This window comes from Pseudophryne corroboree, assembly GCF_028390025.1.
Source record: "Pseudophryne corroboree isolate aPseCor3 chromosome 3 unlocalized genomic scaffold, aPseCor3.hap2 SUPER_3_unloc_7, whole genome shotgun sequence".
Lineage (NCBI taxonomy): Eukaryota > Metazoa > Chordata > Amphibia > Anura > Myobatrachidae > Pseudophryne > Pseudophryne corroboree.
The window spans coordinates 900799-920656 of record NW_026967563.1 but is presented as its reverse complement, the minus strand read 5'-3'; the positions used below and the strand labels follow the sequence as shown (position 1 = coordinate 920656).

The 19858-nt window shown below is 45.2% G+C and overlaps 1 pseudogene; it reads left to right on the top strand.

The window, feature by feature from the left end:
* Positions 1-19858, top strand: part of LOC134984638 (oocyte zinc finger protein XlCOF7.1-like) — a 218421-nt pseudogene that overhangs the window by 81656 nt on the left and 116907 nt on the right.

The following is a 19858-nucleotide window of genomic DNA, read 5'->3' as shown; positions in this document are numbered from 1 at the left end:
TCTCCTCCCCACACTCTCTGGTGTATATCATACATCAGGAGCCATCAGCCCCTATTATACTTCTGCTCTCCCCTCACATCATTTCACTGTGTGCTACCAGCCCAGAGATCTGACCAATCTCCTCTCCACACTCTCTGGTGTATCTCATACATCAGGAGCCATCAGCCCTTATTATACTCCTGCTCTCCCCTCACATCATGTCACTGTGTGTTACCAGCCCAGAGATCTGACCAGTCTCCTCCCCACTCTCTCTGGTGTATCTCATACATCAGCAGCCATCAGCCCCTATTATACTCCTGCTCTCCCCCTCACATCATGTCACTGTGTGTTACCAGCCCAGAGATCTGACCAGTCTTCTCTCCAGTCTCTCTGGTGTATCTCATATATCAGGAGCCATCAGCCCCTATTATACTTCTGCTCTCCCCCTCACATCATGTCACTGTGTGTTACCATCCCAGAGATCTGACCAGTCTCCTCCCCACACTCTCTGGTGTATATCATACATCAGGAGCCATCAGCCCCTAATATACTTCTGCTCTCCCCTCACATCATGTCACTCTGTTTTACCAGCCCAGAGATCTGACCAGTCTCCTCCCCACACTCTCTGGTGTATCTCATACATCAGGAGCCATCAGCCCCTATTATACTCCTGCTCTCCCCCTCACATCATGTCACTGTGTGTTACCAGCCCAGAGACCTGACCAGTCTCCTCCTCACACACTCTGGTGTATCTCATACATCAGGAGCCATCAGCCCCTATTATACTCCTGCTCTCCCCCTCACATCATGTCACTGTGTGTTACCAGCCCAGAGTTCTGACCAGTCTCCTCCCCACTCTCTCTGGTGTATCTCATACATCAGGAGCCATCAGCCCCTATTATACTCCTGCTCTCCCCCTCACATCATGTCACTGTGTGTTACCAGCCCAGAGACCTGACCAGTCTCCTCCCCACACACTCTGGTGTATCTCATACATCAGGAGCCATCAGCCCCTATTATACTCCTGCTCTCCCCCTCACATCATGTCACTGTGTGTTACCAGCCCAGAGTTCTGACCAGTCTCCTCCCCACTCTCTCTGGTGTATCTCATACATCAGCAGCCATCAGCCCCTATTATACTCCTGCTCTCCCCCTCACATCATGTCACCGTGTGTTACCAGCCCAGAGATCTGACCAGTCTCCTCCCCACACTCTCTGGTGTATCTCATACATCAGGAGCCATCAGCCCCTATTATACTCCTGCTCTCCCCCTCACATCATGTCACTGTATGTCACCATCCCAGAGATCTGACCAGTCTCCTCCCCACACTCTCTGGTGTATCTCATACATCAGCAGCCATCAGCCCCTATTATACTCCTGCTCTCCCCCTCACATCATGTCACTGTGTGTTACCAGCCCAGAGATCTGACCAGTCTTCTCCCCACACTCTCTGGTGTATCTCATATATCAGGAGCCATCAGCCCCTATTATACTCCTGCTCTCCCCTCACATCATTTCACTGTGTGTTACCAGCCCAGAGATCTGACCAGTCTCCTCCCCACACTCTCTGGTGTATCTCATACATCAGGAGCCATCAGCTCCTATTATACTCCTGCTCTCCCCTCACATCATGTCACTGTGTGTTACCATCCCAGAGATCTGACCAGTCTCCTCCCCACACTCTCTGGTGTATATCATACATCAGGAGCCATCAGCCCCTATTATTCTGCTCTCCCCTCACATCATGTCACTGTGTTTTACCAGCCCAGAGATCTGACCAGTCTCCTCCCCACACTCTCTGGTGTATCTCGTACATCAGGAGCCATCAGCCCCTATTATACTCCTGCTCTCCCGCTCACATCATGTCACTGTGTGTTACCAGCCCAGAGACCTGACCAGCCTTCTCCCCACTCTCTCTGGTGTATCTCATACATCAGGAGCCATCAGCCCCTATTATACTCCTGCTCTCCCCTCACATCATTTCACTGTGTGTTACCAGCCCAGAGATCTGACCAATCTCCTCTCCACACTCTCTGGTGTATCTCATACATCAAGAGCCATCAGCCCCTATTATACTCCTGCTCTCCCCTCACATCATGTCACTGTGTGTTACCAGCCCAGAGATCTGACCAGTCTCCTCCCCACTCTCTCTGGTGTATCTCATACATCAGCAGCCATCAGCCCCTATTATACTCCTGCTCTCCCCCTCACATCATGTCACTGTGTGTTACCATCCCAGAGATCTGACCAGTCTCCTCCCCACACTCTCTGGTGTATCTCATATATCAGGAGCCATCAGCCCCTATTATACTTCTGCTCTCCCCCTCACATCATGTCACTGTGTGTTACCATCCCAGAGATCTGACCAGTCTCCTCCCCACACTCTCTGGTGTATATCATACATCAGGAGCCATCAGCCCCTATTATACTTCTGCTCTCCCCTCACATCATGTACTGTGTTTTACCAGCCCAGAGATCTGACCAGTCTCCTCCCCACACTCTCTGGTGTATCTCATACATCAGGAGCCATCAGCCCCTATTATACTCCTGCTCTCCCCCTCACATCATGTCACTGTGTGTTACCAGCCCAGAGTTCTGACCAGTCTCCTCCCCACTCTCTCTGGTGTATCTCATACATCAGCAGCCATCAGCCCCTATTATACTCCTGCTCTCCCCCTCACATCATGTCACCGTGTGTTACCAGCCCAGAGATCTGACCAGTCTCCTCCCCACACTCTCTGGTGTATCTCATACATCAGGAGCCATCAGCCCCTATTATACTCCTGCTCTCCCCCTCACATCATGTCACTGTATGTCACCATCCCAGAGATCTGACCAGTCTCCTCCCCACACTCTCTGATGTATCTCATACATCAGCAGCCATCATCCCCTATTATACTCCTGCTCTCCCCCTCACATCATGTCACTGTGTGTTACCAGCCCAGAGATCTGACCAGTCTTCTCCCCACTCTCTCTGGTGTATCTCATATATCAGGAGCCATCAGCCCCTATTATACTCCTGCTCTCCCCCTCACATCATGTCACTGTGTGTTACCATCCTAGAGATCTGACCAGTCTCCTCCCCACACTCTCTGGTGTATCTCATATATCAGGAGCCATCAGCCCCTATTATACTCCTGCTCTCCCCTCACATCATGTCACTGTGTGTTACCAGCCCAGAGATCTGACCAGTCTCCTCCCCACACTCTCTGGTGTATCTCATACATCAGGAGCCATCAGCACCTATTATACTCCTGCTCCTCCCTCACATCATGTCACTGTGTGTTACCAGCCCAGAGATCTGACCAGTCTCCTCCCCACACTCTCTGGTGTATCTCATACATCAGGAGCCATCAGCCCCTATTATACTCCTGCTCTCCCCTCACATCATGTCACTGTGTGTTACCAGCCCAGAGATCTGACCAGTCTCCTCCCCACACTCTCTGGTGTATCTCATACATCAGGAGCCATCAGCCCCTATTATACTCCTGCTCTCCCCCTCACATCATGTCACTGTATGTCACCATCCCAGAGATCTGACCAGTCTCCTCCCCACACTCTCTGATGTATCTCATACATCAGCAGCCATCAGCCCCTATTATACTCCTGCTCTCCCCCTCACATCATGTCACTGTGTGTTACCAGCCCAGAGATCTGACCAGTCTTCTCCCCACTCTCTCTGGTGTATCTCATATATCAGGAGCCATCAGCCCCTATTATACTCCTGCTCTCCCCCTCACATCATGTCACTGTGTATTGCCAGCCCAGAGATCTGACCAGTCTCCTCCCCACACTCTCTGGTGTATATCATACATCAGGAGCCATCTGCCCCTATTATACTCCTGCTCTCCCCCTCACATCATGTCACTGTGTGTTACCAGCCCAGAGATCTGACCAGTCTCCTCCCCACTCTCTCTGGTGTATCTCATACATCAGGAGCCATCAGCCCTTATTATACTCCTGCTCTCCCCCTCACATCATGTCACTGTGTGTTACCAGCCCAGAGATCTGACCAGTCTCCTCCCCACACTCTCTGGTGTATCTCATATATCAGGAGCCATCAGCCCCTATTATACTCCTGCTCTCCCCTCACATCATGTCACTGTGTGTTACCAGCCCAGAGATCTGACCAGTCTCCTCCCCACACTCTCTGGTGTATCTCATACATTAGGAGCCATCAGCACCTATTATACTCCTGCTCCTCCCTCACATCATGTCACTTTGTGTTACCAGCCCAGAGATCTGACCAGTCTCCTCCCCACACTCTCTGGTGTATCTCATACATCAGGAGCCATCAGCCCCTATTATACTCCTGCTCCCCCCCTCACATCATGTCACTGTGTGTTACCAGCCCAGAGATCTGACCAGTCTCCTCCCCACACTCTCTGGTGTATCTCATACATCAGGAGACATCAGCCCCTATTATACTTCTGCTCTCCCCTTCACATCATGTCACTGTGTGTTACCAGCCCTGAGATCTGACCAGTCTCCTCCCCACACTCTCTGGTGTATCTCATACATCATGAGCCATCAGCCCCTATTATACTCCTGCTCTCCCCCTCACATCATGTCACTGTGTGTTACCAGCCCTGAGATCTGACCAGTCTCCTCCCCACACTCTCTGGTGTATCTCATACATCAGGAGACATCAGCCCCTATTATACTCCTGCTCTCCCCTTCACATTATGTCACTGTGTGTTACCAGCCCAGAGATCTGACCAGTCTCCTCCCCCACACTCTCTGGTGTATCTCATACATCAGGAGCCATCAGCCCCTATTATACTCCTGCTCCTCCCTCACATCATGTCACTGTGTGTTACCAGCCCAGAGTTCTGACCAGTCTCCTCCCCACTCTCTCTGGTGTATCTCATATATCAGCAGCCATCAGCCCCTATTATACTCCTGCTCTCCCTCTCACATTATGTCACTGTGTGTTACCAGCCCAGAGATCTGACCAGTCTTCTCCCCACTCTCTCTGGTGTATCTCATATATGAGGAGCCATCAGCCCCTATTATACTCCTGCTCTCCCCCTCACATCATGTCACTGTGTGTTACCATCCCAGAGATCTGACCAGTCTCCTCCCCACACTCTCTGGTGTATATCATACATCAGGAGCCATCAGCCCCTATTATACTTCTGCTCTCCCCTCACATCATGTCACTGTGTGTCACCAGCCCAGAGATCTGACCAGTCTCCTCCTCACACTCTCTGGTGTATCTCATACATCAGGAGCCATCAGCCCCTATTATACTCCTGCTCTCCCCCTCACATCATGTCACTGTGTGTTACCAGCTCAGAGACCTGACCAGTCTCCTCCCCACACACTCTGGTGTATCTCATACATCAGGAGCCATCAGCCCCTATTATACTCCTGCTCTCCCCCTCACATCATGTCACTGTGTGTTACCAGCCCAGAGTTCCGACCAGTCTCCTCCCCACTCTCTCTGGTGTATCTCATACATCAGCAGCCATCAGCCCCTATTATACTCATGCTCTCCCCCTCACATCATGTCACCGTGTGTTACCAGCCCAGAGATCTGACCAGTCTCCTCCCCACACTCTCTGGTGTATCTCATACATCAGCAGCCATCAGCCCCTATTATACTCCTGCTCTCCCCCTCACATCATGTCACTGTATGTCACCATCCCAGAGATCTGACCAGTCTCCTTCCCACACTCTCTGGTGTATCTCATACATCAGCAGCCATCAGCCCCTATTATACTCCTGCTCTCCCCATCACATCATGTCACTGTGTGTTACTAGCCCAGAGATCTGACCAGTCTTCTCCCCACTATCTCTGGTGTATCTCATATATCAGGAGCCATCAGCCCCTATTATACTCCTGCTCTCCCCTCACATCATGTCACTGTGTATTACCAGCCCAGAGATCTGACCAATCTCCTCCCCACACTCTCTGGTGTATCTCATACATCAGGAGCCATCAGCACCTATTATACTCCTGCTCCTCCCTCACATCATGTCACTGTGTGTTACCAGCCCAGAGATCTGACCAGTCTCCTCCCCACACTCTCTGGTGTATCTCATACATCAGGAGCCATCAGCACCTATTATACTCCTGCTCCTCCCTCACATCATGTCACTGTGTGTTACCAGCCCAGAGATCTGACCAGTCTCCTCCCCACACTCTCTGGTGTATCTCATACATCAGGAGACATCAGCCCCTATTATACTCCTGCTCTCCCCCTCACATGATGTCACTGTGTGTTACCAGCCCAGAGATCTGACCAGTCTCCTCCCCACACTCTCTAGTGTATCTCATACATCAGGAGCCATCAGCCCCTATTATACTCCTGCTCTCCCCTCACATCATGTCACTGTGTGTTACCAGCCCAGAGATCTGAAAAGTCTCCTCCCCACACTCTCTGGTGTATCTCATACATCAGGAGCCATCAGCCTCTATTATACTCCTGCTCTCCCCCTCACATCATGTCACTGTGTGTTACCAGCCCAGAGATTTGACCAGTCTTCTCCCCACACTCTCTGGTGTATCTCATACATCAGGAGCCATCAGCACCTATTATACTCCTGCTCCTCCCTCACATCATGTCACTGTGTGTTACCAGCCCAGAGTTCTGACCAGTCTCCTCCCCACTCTCTCTGGTGTATCTCATACATCAGCAGCCATCAGCCCCTATTATACTCCTGCTCTCCCCCTCACATCATGTCACTGTGTGTTACCAGCCCAGAGATCTGACCAGTCTTATCCCCACACTCTCTGGTGTATCTCATATATCAGGAGCCATCAGCCCCTATTATACTCCTCCTCTCCCCCTCACATCATGTCACTGTGTGTTACCAGCCCAGAGATCTGACCAATCTCCTCCCCACACTCTCTGGTGTATCTCATACATCAGTAGCCATCAGCCCCTATTATACTCCTGCTCTCCCCTCACATCATGTCACTGTGTGTTACCAGCCCAGAGATCTGACCAGTCTCCTCCCCACACTCTCTGGTGTATCTCATACAACAGGAGACATCATCCCCTATTATACTCCTGCTCTCCCCCTCACATCATGTCACTGTGTGTTACCAGCCCAGAGACCTGACCAGTCTCCTCCCCACACACTCTGGTGTATCTCATACATCAGGAGCCATCAGCCCCTATTATACTCCTGCTCTCCCCCTCCAAGCTGAGGCCGTACCAATGACCTATGCAGTGGCATTATTACTTCTTTCTTTCTGCTGCTGATTCCTCTCCCAATGCAGCCAAGCATCTGACTAGCCTTCCTCATTGCTTTGTTACATTGCTTACCTGCCTTTAAGTCATCTGAAATAGTGAATCCTAGATCCCTTTCCTCCTCAGTAGTTTTCAGTATAGCGCCATTAATACTATATTTAGCCTTTGGATTTTTGAGACCCAAGTGCATGATTTTGCATTTGTCACCTCTAGTAATCCCACATGAGCGTCCATGTCACCTCTAGTAATCCCACATGAGCGTTCAGTGTTGATCAAGCTCCAGTCTAAGCATCCTAGCTTTTTTGTTTTTTAATAAACATAAAAGCAATGATTTCAGGTAAAAAATGTCAGTTATAGAATTATATATTGTGTCCTGTAACACCCTGGGTCTTGTCTACTCATTTTATATATTAATGTATTTTATTTCCAGCAGATGGACACACAAGCAGGAACATCTCAGAAGGACATCTAATGTTATCCCCGGATTGTGACATAAAAGATAATGACAGCAGACAGGATTCTCCAGGAGCTAACCCCATTACCCCAATTATACATCCAGCTCTATCAGCTGATCCCTCTGATCCTGGGAAATGTTCTCCTGATCACTCTGATATTGGTGCATCTGTTACAGCTCTGACAGTAGATACAGTGTTTCCCTGTTCTGTAGATGCCAAATGTTTTACACAGAACACAAAGCGTATTACCAATCAGCCAGCTAAGGCAGGTAAGAAGCCATTTCCATGTTCTGAGTGTGGGAAATGTTTTACATATAAATCAAATCTTGTTACACATAAGAGAACTCACACAGGTGAGAAGCCATATTCCTGTTCTGAGTGTAGGAGATGTTTTGCAAAAAAATCACATCTTGTTATACATCAGAGAAGTCACACAGGTGAGATGCCATTTTCCTGTTCTGAGTGTGGGAAATGTTTTGCAACAAAATCACATCTTGTTTTACATCAGAGAAGTCACACAGGTGAGACGCCGTGTTCCTGTTCTGAGTGTGGGAAATGTTTTGCACAGAAATCAAATCTTGTTACACATCAGAGAAGTCACACAGGTGAGAAGCCGTATTCCTGTTCTGCGTGTAAGAAATGTTTTGCACAGAAATCAAATCTTGTTGTACATCAGAGAAGTCACACAGGTGAGAAGCCATATTCCTGTTCTGCGTGTAAGAAATGTTTTGCACAGAAATCAAATCTTGTTATACATCAGAGAAGTCACACAGGTGAGAAGCCGTTTTCCTGTTCTGCGTGTAAGAAATGTTTTGCACGGAAATCAGATCTTGTTACACATCAGAGAAGTCACACAGGTGAGAAGCCGTTTTCCTGTTCTGCGTGTAAGAAATGTTTTACACAGAAATCAAATCTTGTTACACATCAGAGAAGTCACACAGGTGAGAAGCCGTTTTCCTGTTCTGAGTGTGGGAAATGTTTTGCATGGAAATCACAACTTGTTACACATCAGCGATTTCACAGATGAGAAGCCATTTTCATGCTGTGAGAGAAATAAATCCGCTCTTGTTGAACATATTAGACATTACCAAAGTACAGAACCATTTCAATCTTCTGGAGTATAATTATCACTGTCGTGCAATGTTCCTCAAGGGTGAATCCGATCTCTTATGCTTTATAAAATATACATGCTAGCACTGGGTGATATAATCAGACGTCATGGCCTGGTCTACCACTGCTATGCAGATGACCTGCTTTTTGCACCATGTACTGAGAACCGAATACCAATCCTAAATGGTTGTCTAGCTGAGCGCCATGGGTGGATGATGCCAGTTGGCTGTGACTCAGTCTTTGTGAAACATAATAGAAGCTCCCGAACAAAGGACAAGACTACAGCTTTACCAACCATCTGGATTTATGCTTTGGTGTTCAGAATTGCAAAATACTGAACGTGTGCTGAATCTTTGTGTTGTCCTGGTATGTGGCTGACACAGACATCAGGTATCTGCCACATACAAATCCTCATTCTTCCATCTGTGGACCATAGCCAGAATCAAGCACTTGATTCCCTCAGAAGTTCATAGACTACTGCAATGCCATCTACCTGGGTCACCCAGCAAAAGAATTACAGAGCTTGCAGCTAGTACAGAATGCAGCAGCCAAGCTGTTACCTAACCAGCTCATTCCTGCCACATAACACCCATTCTCTATTCCCTTCACCGGCTGCCTGTAAGATGACAAATCTATTTCATAATTGGCTAACTGACCTTCCCAGCCCAATATTACATGGTCCAAGGTACTAGAAGCAGCTTCTGCCTCCTTACTGCCCTGCTTGCTGGCTTCTACAGATGGACTGTTACCAGCAGTACCAAGATTCTCCTGTCATTCATTTAAGGGTTGAACTTTTAGCTTTGCAGCCCTGACCATGGAACGTACTGCCTTGCACAGTCCAAGAGGCCTCCACTCTAGAGACCTTCACAAGCAGACTGATGACTGTTACTCACGCTTTTCATTAATGTACCTCTATTTACTTCCTAAATAATACATCCCAAATGCTTAGGTCTTTTTTCTGCTGTTTATTTTGTATCTTGTGCTTTATGTAAATGTGAGTGTCTAATACCAGTTTCCACAATCTGTATTGCTGCATGACAATATGGCGGCCATTGGAACGTGTTTTCACTTCTTCTAGTTTGCCTAACTTGTTGCAGACACTCATCTTGATAAGGAGTGCTGAGTGTTTTCTGATACAAGATCCTGTCCATATATACCCTGTACATTATCATGTGCATTAGAGTCACCCGGGTTCCATCTGCGGTGGTTTGTTGTATGTTACATCTATATGGTGCGGATACTCCCCTGTATTTCATAATAAAAGCTTTTGTTTGCATGTAATTATTGCATTAAATCTTTTGTTTTTTATTTTGTTTTATATTCCCGTCTGAGTAATTACGCCATAATGTCTAATCTCGGAGTGGACCCCAGAAGATGTAAAGAAACCATGTAAGTGTTCCATCATTCTGTTTCGTGTAAGCATACAGGTAAGTGATGGCACGGTGGTCACTGACCGTCACCTTCAGGTGGTATAATGGAAGTGGGACTATCTGGGCTTATTCTAGTCTACTGCAGAAATAAAAAAAATCAGCCTTTATCCTGCTTAAAAAAATTACAAAGCCCATAAATCAAGCTTGGTCGGACAAGACAAGTCACATTAATGGTGGCACATCATATAGGCTGAGGACCCATGTTTCTGGGATATATGGCATAACTCCCTCTTCACCCACAAAAACCTTCCCTTCACCATTCACAATGTCCACCATTGCCCCTTCAGAAGGGACACAACTTTCCTTTGCTTTTCCACCTCCTCCTTCACAGAGCCCAGGACCACCTCCATGACCATTTCATGTTTATCTGGAAGCCAGGCATCTGGGAGGTTCATGGCCTGAGATGACCACAGAACCACCAGGTAGTGGCAAGAAGAATCCACAGCCTCCTGAGGAACTGGAGAGTCCAAGGATCCACCCCACATGAGGCAGAGAAGGGTCAACCACAGGGACTGGCTCACCTATTTCCTTCCTAAAAGCTGCTCTTTACCCAGTTTGGTACCTGTGGGATCCCACTCCAATTTCCTTTGAGAGTCCTTACCCTCACTAATCCCTTCTGAACCTACTAGTTCCTTCACCTTCCAACCACTCCTCATTTTTAAGCTTTTCACCACCTGCTGTGTGAGTACCATCCAACCACTCCTCCATTCCTTGACTCATTGGTGTAGCAACCCCCTTCCCCCACCCCACCACACTGCTACACTGCAGTTAAGCTGTGAGACTTGCTGCTAGCAGTACTCACTACTCAGCACACACACCCACATCATGATTACACAGCTGTGCCAGAGACACTGTCTCACTGACAAATAAATAATAAATAAATAAAATAAAGGAATAAGGGACAATAAACAAATAAAAACAAATATATATAAATAAATGGATAGGATAAGGATAAATTTAGTACAAATACAGGGACTCAACAATAAAATGCAGTAATGGACAAAGGAAGACAATCAGTTATACAACACAGTGGGAAAAGCTAATATGGAAAGTTAATACTTATCTGCTCCACTGATCTCTGCACAGAAGTTGTTCTCCCCGGCTGCAGGCTCCCTTCCCCACCAGCTGCTGGCTCCCTCCGGCCACTGCTTCCTCCTGACTATTGTCTCTCCCCGGCCGCTGGCTTCCCCCTTGCTGCCGGCTTCTGGCTCCCCCGGCTCACGGCTCTAGCACCTTGTCGCTCCATCCTCGTGTGCGTCCTTGTGTGTGCGCGCCCAATGTCACTTCCGGTTCCAGTCGCTTGATGCTCTATCAGTAATAGGTTTCTCCAACATACTTGAAATGTATTTGTAGTTGACTATGTGCTCCTATTGCTGATTATACTAATGTATAACCTGTGACTGCTGAATTTACTAAAATTCTGTCAGTTTTTTTCTGACTATTCCGATCTTCAATGCTTGTGCAAAGCAAGGTAGGGTCGGATTTTATGTCACTTTAACAAAATTTTAAGTGATTACAGTCACAAATTGTGTAGTACACTGTGCAAGTGTCTGATTATTTATCATGTCTAAGAGCGGCAAGGGTGAGGAAAATACACTCACAGCAGCACCAATACTCATCATGTTTGTCAAAGCTGGGCTAACCTCTCAGGATCTGGTTCAGAAACATAGTTTTAGCTCTCATCAAAGTCTTGACAAATCCAAGGAGGACACAGGTGCAAGTTGAACCCCCATGGGCTACCTTTTTATAGACAATATCCAGTGTAGCTAGGCGGATAATTCCAACTTCTGTACCAGGGTTAGGTTACACTACTAACCCTTACATGCAGCATTCCACCTGGGGTTTATCACATCCAGCAGGGGAAGCAGCAGCCTCACAACAAAAACAGGCTGAAAGGACAGTGGTAAGTAAATCACATAGACATGAAACAATATCTTTACAGTCTACACATGCTTCAGATGAGGATTCGTTGGAGAATGAAGACTCATTACACTCTGGTTCTGCATACGAAGCTGAGGCGGAAGGTCTCAGCTCAGTGGACGTATCTGAGTTTTAATGCGATAAAGCCATTCTATCCTTAGAATAATCAGCAGAGCCTGTGTTAAAATCCAAGTCACCTGTGTTTAAATGTCCCAAAACAGTCAGGACTGAGTTTCCTGGGTCAGGACAGCTGAAGGAAATTTATAGAAGAGGCTTTGGTTACACCCAGTAAGAAATTTAGAATTCCAAGGAAATGGAATTCCAGTTATCCTCTTCTGGCTGAGGACTGTTTAAACAGGGAGGTGGCCCCCAAAGCATATACGCATGTAATTCTATTAGTGGGAATATCCACATTACCTCTGCCTTCAACATCATTAAATGGTGTCATGGATAGGAGAGTTGATGGTTTTTGGCAAAAAAATATTTTGCCCCGTCTGGGGCAATCATAAGATCAATCAAAGCTTCAGCCTGGCTGGCAAAAGCAGTGGCTGCCTGGGCTGATGCATTGGAAATGGATTTTTCAATTGCATCTAGAGAGCAAAAATCTCATGTAGCACATATCAAACAGGTTGCAATGTTTTTGAAAGAAGCAGTCTTGAATATGGGTACTATTGCCTCTCAGGCATCGGCTTCAGCAGTAGCTGCTCGCAGAGCGGTTTGGCTACGTACATGGAAAGCTGATTCAGAATCCAAAAATGTTTTGGAGTCTTTACATTTTACTGGAGATATTCTTTTTGGTAAAGAATTAACCAGTATCTTGGAGTCAGAAGCAGACTCCAAAAAAGTGCAGTTTCCTTCCACATACAAATTCAAGCCTAAAATTCCGGCTTTTCAGCCCTTTCTGTCTCAAGGGAAAACAAAAGGAAAAGGAGATGGTAAACAGTCCCAATACAACAAGTCTGGTTTTAAAGCCGAATTATAATAATAATAGAGAGTTCTCCATTGTGATGATATTCAGCATATAGAATTTATTATCAAAGAGGGAACCGCTCCCAATATTCTGCGCAGAGGAGCCTGGACCAAGATAGAATTCATCAATGAGCCTGTGTCTTTAGAACACTGACTTTACATTATTTATACCATAACATTATACAATTATTCAGAGCTTATTTACAAACAAGGCGTACATATAGATTAAATCATGGAGATACATTGGTTGATGAACAATAAGGGGAAATGCCAAATATGGTCAGATTAGCTAATTAAAGAGAGTGGTTTTATCCATAAGATGGCAGACTTGTCCATGAAGCTTGAATCTCCTATACATAACAATTAGGTTCTCTAATAGGCTTCGTTGTCATAAAGGTCATTCTTGTTCATAATAACGTGTTGTTGTCTAAAGTGAAGGTCCATCAGATATTCCATGATATGTCCTTGTTCTGCCACAAAGTCTCATACAATATCATTGAGCACTCGTTATCTACACAAAGGCCTTGCTACTAGCCACATAAACACCTAATCAAATGATGCTTAAGGGTTGTGGGAGAATATCACTCTGTGCATAGTAACTCTATACTAAAAGAAGACACTGTTTAAGGGAACATTATAATATCAAGAATCATAGCACAATTAATGAGACAATACAGGATATTTGATGTTACTTCAACATTCCACTGTTTTGTTTAATCTCTAAACTATCATATAATAAATCAAATACTCACCATGTGTAAATGATTTGTCTGGTGATGAGTGGAGTAGTGTGAGATGTGAGATAGAATAAGGAAAACCCGTTCTCTGGATACAATCGCTGGCACTAGTCCACTGAGTATCGATGCGAAAAGCCTCAACCCTCCCGAAAACTTGTATAGATAAGAGAAATGGAAGAGGTAGCGACAGAACATGTGGTTTCTTTACCCTGGCTATAGGTTGAGGTTCTTCTTGCTGTGTATATGTGTATGAAGCAAAAGCATGTAAGCACCTATTAAGTGTATATTTCTGTTAGTGTGATCATGTTTGGGCTACCGCAGTGTAGGTAACCGGGGTCATCACCATAAGATTAGTTTTTGCCTTTCTTTGGGGTGTTAGTATTTTGCCACACTGATGACCAAGGGTCGGCAGACATTTGATGCTCACATAGATTATGAGAATTATAAGAATTATCATCATGACATAATGTAACACTTGATATAGCCACTTAGAAATACTAGCTCCCATCCATCCAAAAAGATCCCAATCAGCCGATTGGTTCATGTGTTCCTGTAAATCTTGTAGTAATTTAACCTTCTGTTCAATGGGATTGTAATTATCTGAGATATTAAAACACCACATTCCTTTAAATTGTTCCTATCCGCTACCTTCTCTGAGCAGTAACTAATGGATGGCTACTCGATATTGAATCATACCTTCTCTAATGTCTCTCAGTTCTTCATTAATGAGTCCTATAGAGGTGCTTGTAGCCTTTATATTTTTAGCTAGTCCATAAAAGTAAAACTTCCTAGGTCTATCACAAGTCTATATAGTAAGCCAAAAGGCATATCAGTAAGGGTATTTTTTATAGTAAATTAATTGTAAATCATAGTATTTTAGCTCTATAACCACGAGATATGAATAGATACTTTTGGTAGGCATGTCTCAATTGATAAGTGATATATTTCTTCTTCTGCTCAAGTACATATTCATCAGTATCTTATCAAAACATAATTTTGTACATATTCCTAGTGTCATTATATCTTCCTATGCCATGGTCAGTGTGGGGAACATACTATATGTTTATGTTATTTTCCTTAAGCCATTATGGCTCATGGTGTAGGGAAAGGTAAGAAAGAGAAGATTGTCTCTTTGTTGGCGCACTAAAATAGAGAGAAAATTATTAATTTGTATAAAATATAACTTTTAATGTTAATCATCCCCAATCGTAGTATATCAACTATCTCAGGTAATACCACCTATACAATTCTAGGTCCAACACATTACTGTGGGATAGATCACAATATTGAGCAAGTTATTCGGATCCCATAATATGTCCTAAATCCCTTACAGTATGTCTGTAATCATTGTTATATAACCTCTAGTCGTATTAATGTACTGTAAGTCCAAACCCCTTGAGTAATGATCCCACAATCCCACACTTAATATATGAATTGACACAAGTAGTACCACCTATGCAGTTCTATGTTCAATAGAATATTGTGGGATGTGTCACAATATTACATTTACTGTTATATCTCTTCCCTTAGGATTGGATTATAATATATCATTAGTCCTTTGTGGTATACCTGTGGTCATTGTTTTATATATACCAAGGGGTGACAGTCACATTCATGTATGGTGTTTTACAGTATTGAGTGATTAATCCAGCCAAGGAGTTATCTATAGTCTCCTAATATTGGGGTATATTACCATTTCTCATTATGGGGTTCTCAACCTAATTGGTTGTCTGAACTGTTTAAATAAACAGCTCATAAGTCATTCTTAACATATCATTTCATTTGTGGATGACTCAAATCGTGAGATAGTTTAAACATAAATGAAGTAGTAGAAGCACATATCATGTAAAAGCCTGTTATTGAAAGGTGGATTGAAAAGAACCTCACTCTAGCAGATTTATTTATACATTGTTTCTTATCCAATTGCTACATACTCTGACATTGATTGTAGCTGATACGGCTTAAATCCTTCCCTTCACAGAGGGAGAGCAGTCTGCGGTGTAACACATTTGTTACAGTGTTGCTATGCAGTTCTCCTGCTGGCAGTACTGTAATGATGGGGTATCTGTAATTGCGGTCGAATTGCCGCAAATGTCGAAAAACGGGGCATTTTAAATTCGACAATGCAATACAGTACTTTGACAAAAAAACGGACGTTTCAGATTCGACTTTTTGAAATTCGACAGTTGTCAAATTGGACATGTCTGCAGTGGTAAAAATGCGGCTTATCGACAAAAGTATATTCAATTGAAGAATGTCGATTCGACAACAGTGCTTTTCGACAGTCATTTCGTCAATTTCATTCCGCCTCACTTTGCTGGCGGAATCTAATAAAAAATTTAAAAACATGTTTTTTTTGTTTTTGTTTTATTGCTAATAGCATATCTATTTATATTAGAAGGGATTATGTACCTGCTTTGTCTATTAGGAGCCACAAGTATTATTTATATATATTTTAAAAGAATATATATTTTTTAACTGACTAAAATAGAGAGTGCATGGTTTTCCCCATGTGATATGTGTCCTTATGGCATGCTATATCACATGTGATCTTACTTATATTTCTGACACTATATAGTCATTAAATTCCGTGATATGGAATATTAATGAAGGAGGCACTAATACATATATTGGTTAGGTCTCATGCCAATTAATATGCATATAGACCAGCTAACACAGGTATATCACCAGGGCCGGCTCAAGGGTTTTGTGCGCCGCGGGCATGCGATGGGGGCGTGGCTTCATACAGGGGGCGTTGTCACTTATGCCCCCTGTACAGTAGTAGCACCGATGAAATGATGTGCGGTGCGCGATGATGTCATTGCGCACCGCACAGCAAAGGTCTCTCCATGAAGGGGAACTAGAAGCTTCGTGTCTAGTTCCCTTCGTGGAGAGGACCATTGCTGTGCGGTGCGCGGTGACGTCATCGCGCACCGCACAGTAAACGTCCTCTCCACGAAGGGAAACTAGACGCTACGCATCTAGTTCCCTTCACGGCGGGAGACAGCGGCAGCGGGGGGCAGACGGCACATCAGCAGCGGATCTTGCCATGGTGCGGCGCCCTCCGGACGGCGACGGTGCCCTCCGGAAGACGGTGACGGTGCCCTCCGGAAGGCGGCTCCCCGGGCAAAAGTCCTGCTTGCCCGTGGCAAGATCCACTACTGTATATCACGCAGAGCTGTAACTAGACTTTTTGGTGCTCTGTGCCAGAGAGAGAATTGGTGCCCCCCTTTACATTTTTCCAATTGGGACATAAGGCGCATGACTCGTTGGAAAGGGGCATGACAATGCTATGACATCCTTTCCACATTATATATATAATAGACAGAGAAAGCTTGTTGTTATTTAGTTACAATATCCTTTATTAATTAACACATTTCAATATACTGCCATACCCAGGATTCAAACCTATAAACTGTTGAATTCGAATCAAACACTCTACTCATTGAGCTTTTTGATCCTGCATAAAAACTATGTACACTATACGAAGCTACTGTAAGATTATAAAAACATAATCAGCATTGCAATTGAGCAGTTCTATGTAGTGTGCAGCCACACATGCAATCTCTTGCAGCCACACACTACATATATCTGCTCAGCCGCAATGCTGATCATTTTTTCACAAAGTACAAGGTAAGCTTCAAATAGAATTCTCTAGCTTAGAATTATCTACCTTTCTATGCAAGAGCAGATAGCTCAATGAATAAACTGTCTGACTGCAGTGCCACAGGCAGTGGATTTGAATTCCGGGTATGTCAGCATTTTGAAATGTAATATAGGATAGTGTGACTGAATAACAAAGAAATCTGAAGTTGAGTTTATGAATGTTGTTTAGGTGTTAGCGACAGAAGGCGACAAGGTAGGAGACAGGTGCAGTCAGGAGATGCTGGACTTCAAAAAGAGGGGAAGCTGCAAGTGAAAGTAATTAAAGCAGATAATTGACAAGTGCCACCAACAGCACCCCCTACCCTGCAGTGCTATGTGCGGTGCCCCCTCCGCACACACCTAGCTACGGCCCTGATATCCCGTATTACATTGATTCAATTACACTCATATGCGAGACTCCGTATTTCTGAGAAAGCCTATCATAGGAAATGTTCTCAAGGAGCCATTAAATCACAGATATGCTGTGCTGTGCTAGTTCCACCACATGAAGTTTACTATATATCGCGGATAACCTGAGGTGCGTATGTGCTAACCAATCTTCAAGTATTGTCTCACTTTACATCCCATATGTCACAACTGAGGGCCTGAGCTGACGGGAGGCAGCCTCAGTTGTAGGGGCTGAGATGTAACGGAACCTGGGAGGTTGTATCAGACCCCTAGACATGTAAGTAACATGTAGAATAACTGCCCGAAGGCGTGACCACGACAACCAGGATAAAAGTCAATGATGTTTATTATGACAAACTCCGTAACACAGCAGCAGTAAAAGGAAACATAAAAGTCAACAGAGGATAAATACAATTCCTGGGTACTACAGGGTGGCAAGGGCCACAGGCACTGGTAGTGTGAGACAGTTCTTATAGTCTTCTAGTTGGAAAGTCCTTACCAGGCCTGACTGTAGCAATGGAGAGAACCCAGGATCGTACCAGCTGGTGTTCCAGGAAAGGCTGGGCTGCTGAAGATAAAACGGCTGCTGTGGATACTGGCTGGAACCAGACTGTTGTTGGTACGGAGTGGATACTGGCTGGGACCAGTTAAATAATAAACGAACTTGAGAGCGATTAAATAATAATACCGGTGGAGAGTGGTAAACTGCAGAAAGGACACCGGCCCTTTAAGAGAAGCTGTACACTGCTGGAAGCTGGGCTGGAAGCAGGTGATTGACTTGAGAGCGATGAAATAATAATGAAGTTTGGAGTTTGAGAGCGGTGAAATAATAATACCGGTGGAGAGTGGTAAACTGCAGAAAAGGACACCGGCCCTTTAAGAGAAGCTGTACACTGCTGGAAGCTGGGCTGGAAGCAGGTGATTGTTTGAGAGCGGTGAAATAATAATACCGGTGGAGAGTGGTAAACTGCAGAAAAGGACACCGGCCCTTTAAGAGAAGCTGTACACTGCTGGAAGCTGGGCTGGAAGCAGGTGATTGTTGTAGCTGGAAACAGGCGAGTCCAGAATGGATCAGAGAGTCAGGCTACACCGCAGATGGAATGCTGGTGCGGGTCTCTATAGCAGAAGTCTGGAGACAGGAGCTGGAACCTGGAAGACAACCACAGGAGAGAGACAAACTGGAACTAGGTTAGACAACCAAAGCACTGACGCCTTCCTTGCTCAGGCACAGCTTACTTATACCTGCAGCAAGGAAGGGGTTGGCTAGGCAATTATGCAAATCAACAATACAGACAGCAGATTGGTGGAAATGATCAGATGACAAAATCCAAGATGGCTGCGCCCATGCAGACACTTGGAGGGAAGTTTGGTTTGTAATCCATGTGAGAATTGAAACAGTAATGGCGACGCCGGCCACAGGAGACGGGAGATGCCAGACTGACAAGCGCACATTTAACCACGCGGGCACAGCGGAGGCCGCGGCTGATGAAATCACCACTCTGACATTCTGCATGTGGAAACTCAGGAACAGCGGGATCCGGTCCTGGAACGCTGAGCCAGCCTTAGGAGGCATCTGAAGGGTAAGTAATGGCGTCCAGATACCCGGATCGTGACACCATAGATAAACTAGATTGGTTGTCATTCATTTGGATATTTCTGGTCGTATTGTTACACAATTCTTTACATCATTAGATTAAATGTAAACATTTTTCACAGTGAATTAAGCAGGCATATCAATGCTGCTTTGAAATGCCACTCGACGTGCACGTTTCACACCAGCTTCGTCAGGACAAACCCGATTGCTCTACCTAGAATGACTATAAAGGAAAGGAAAGCCAATCACGGACGGGTGTGTGAGCATGTGATCGCGCATCACATCGTCCTCTCCAAGGCTCCTATTTACTTCTGCAGCACTGATTGTCTCACACATGTCATGTGTCTAAAACGTTGAATCCTGGTAGATGATTGAATCCATAAATGTTTGGGCACATCGGGTAAGTGA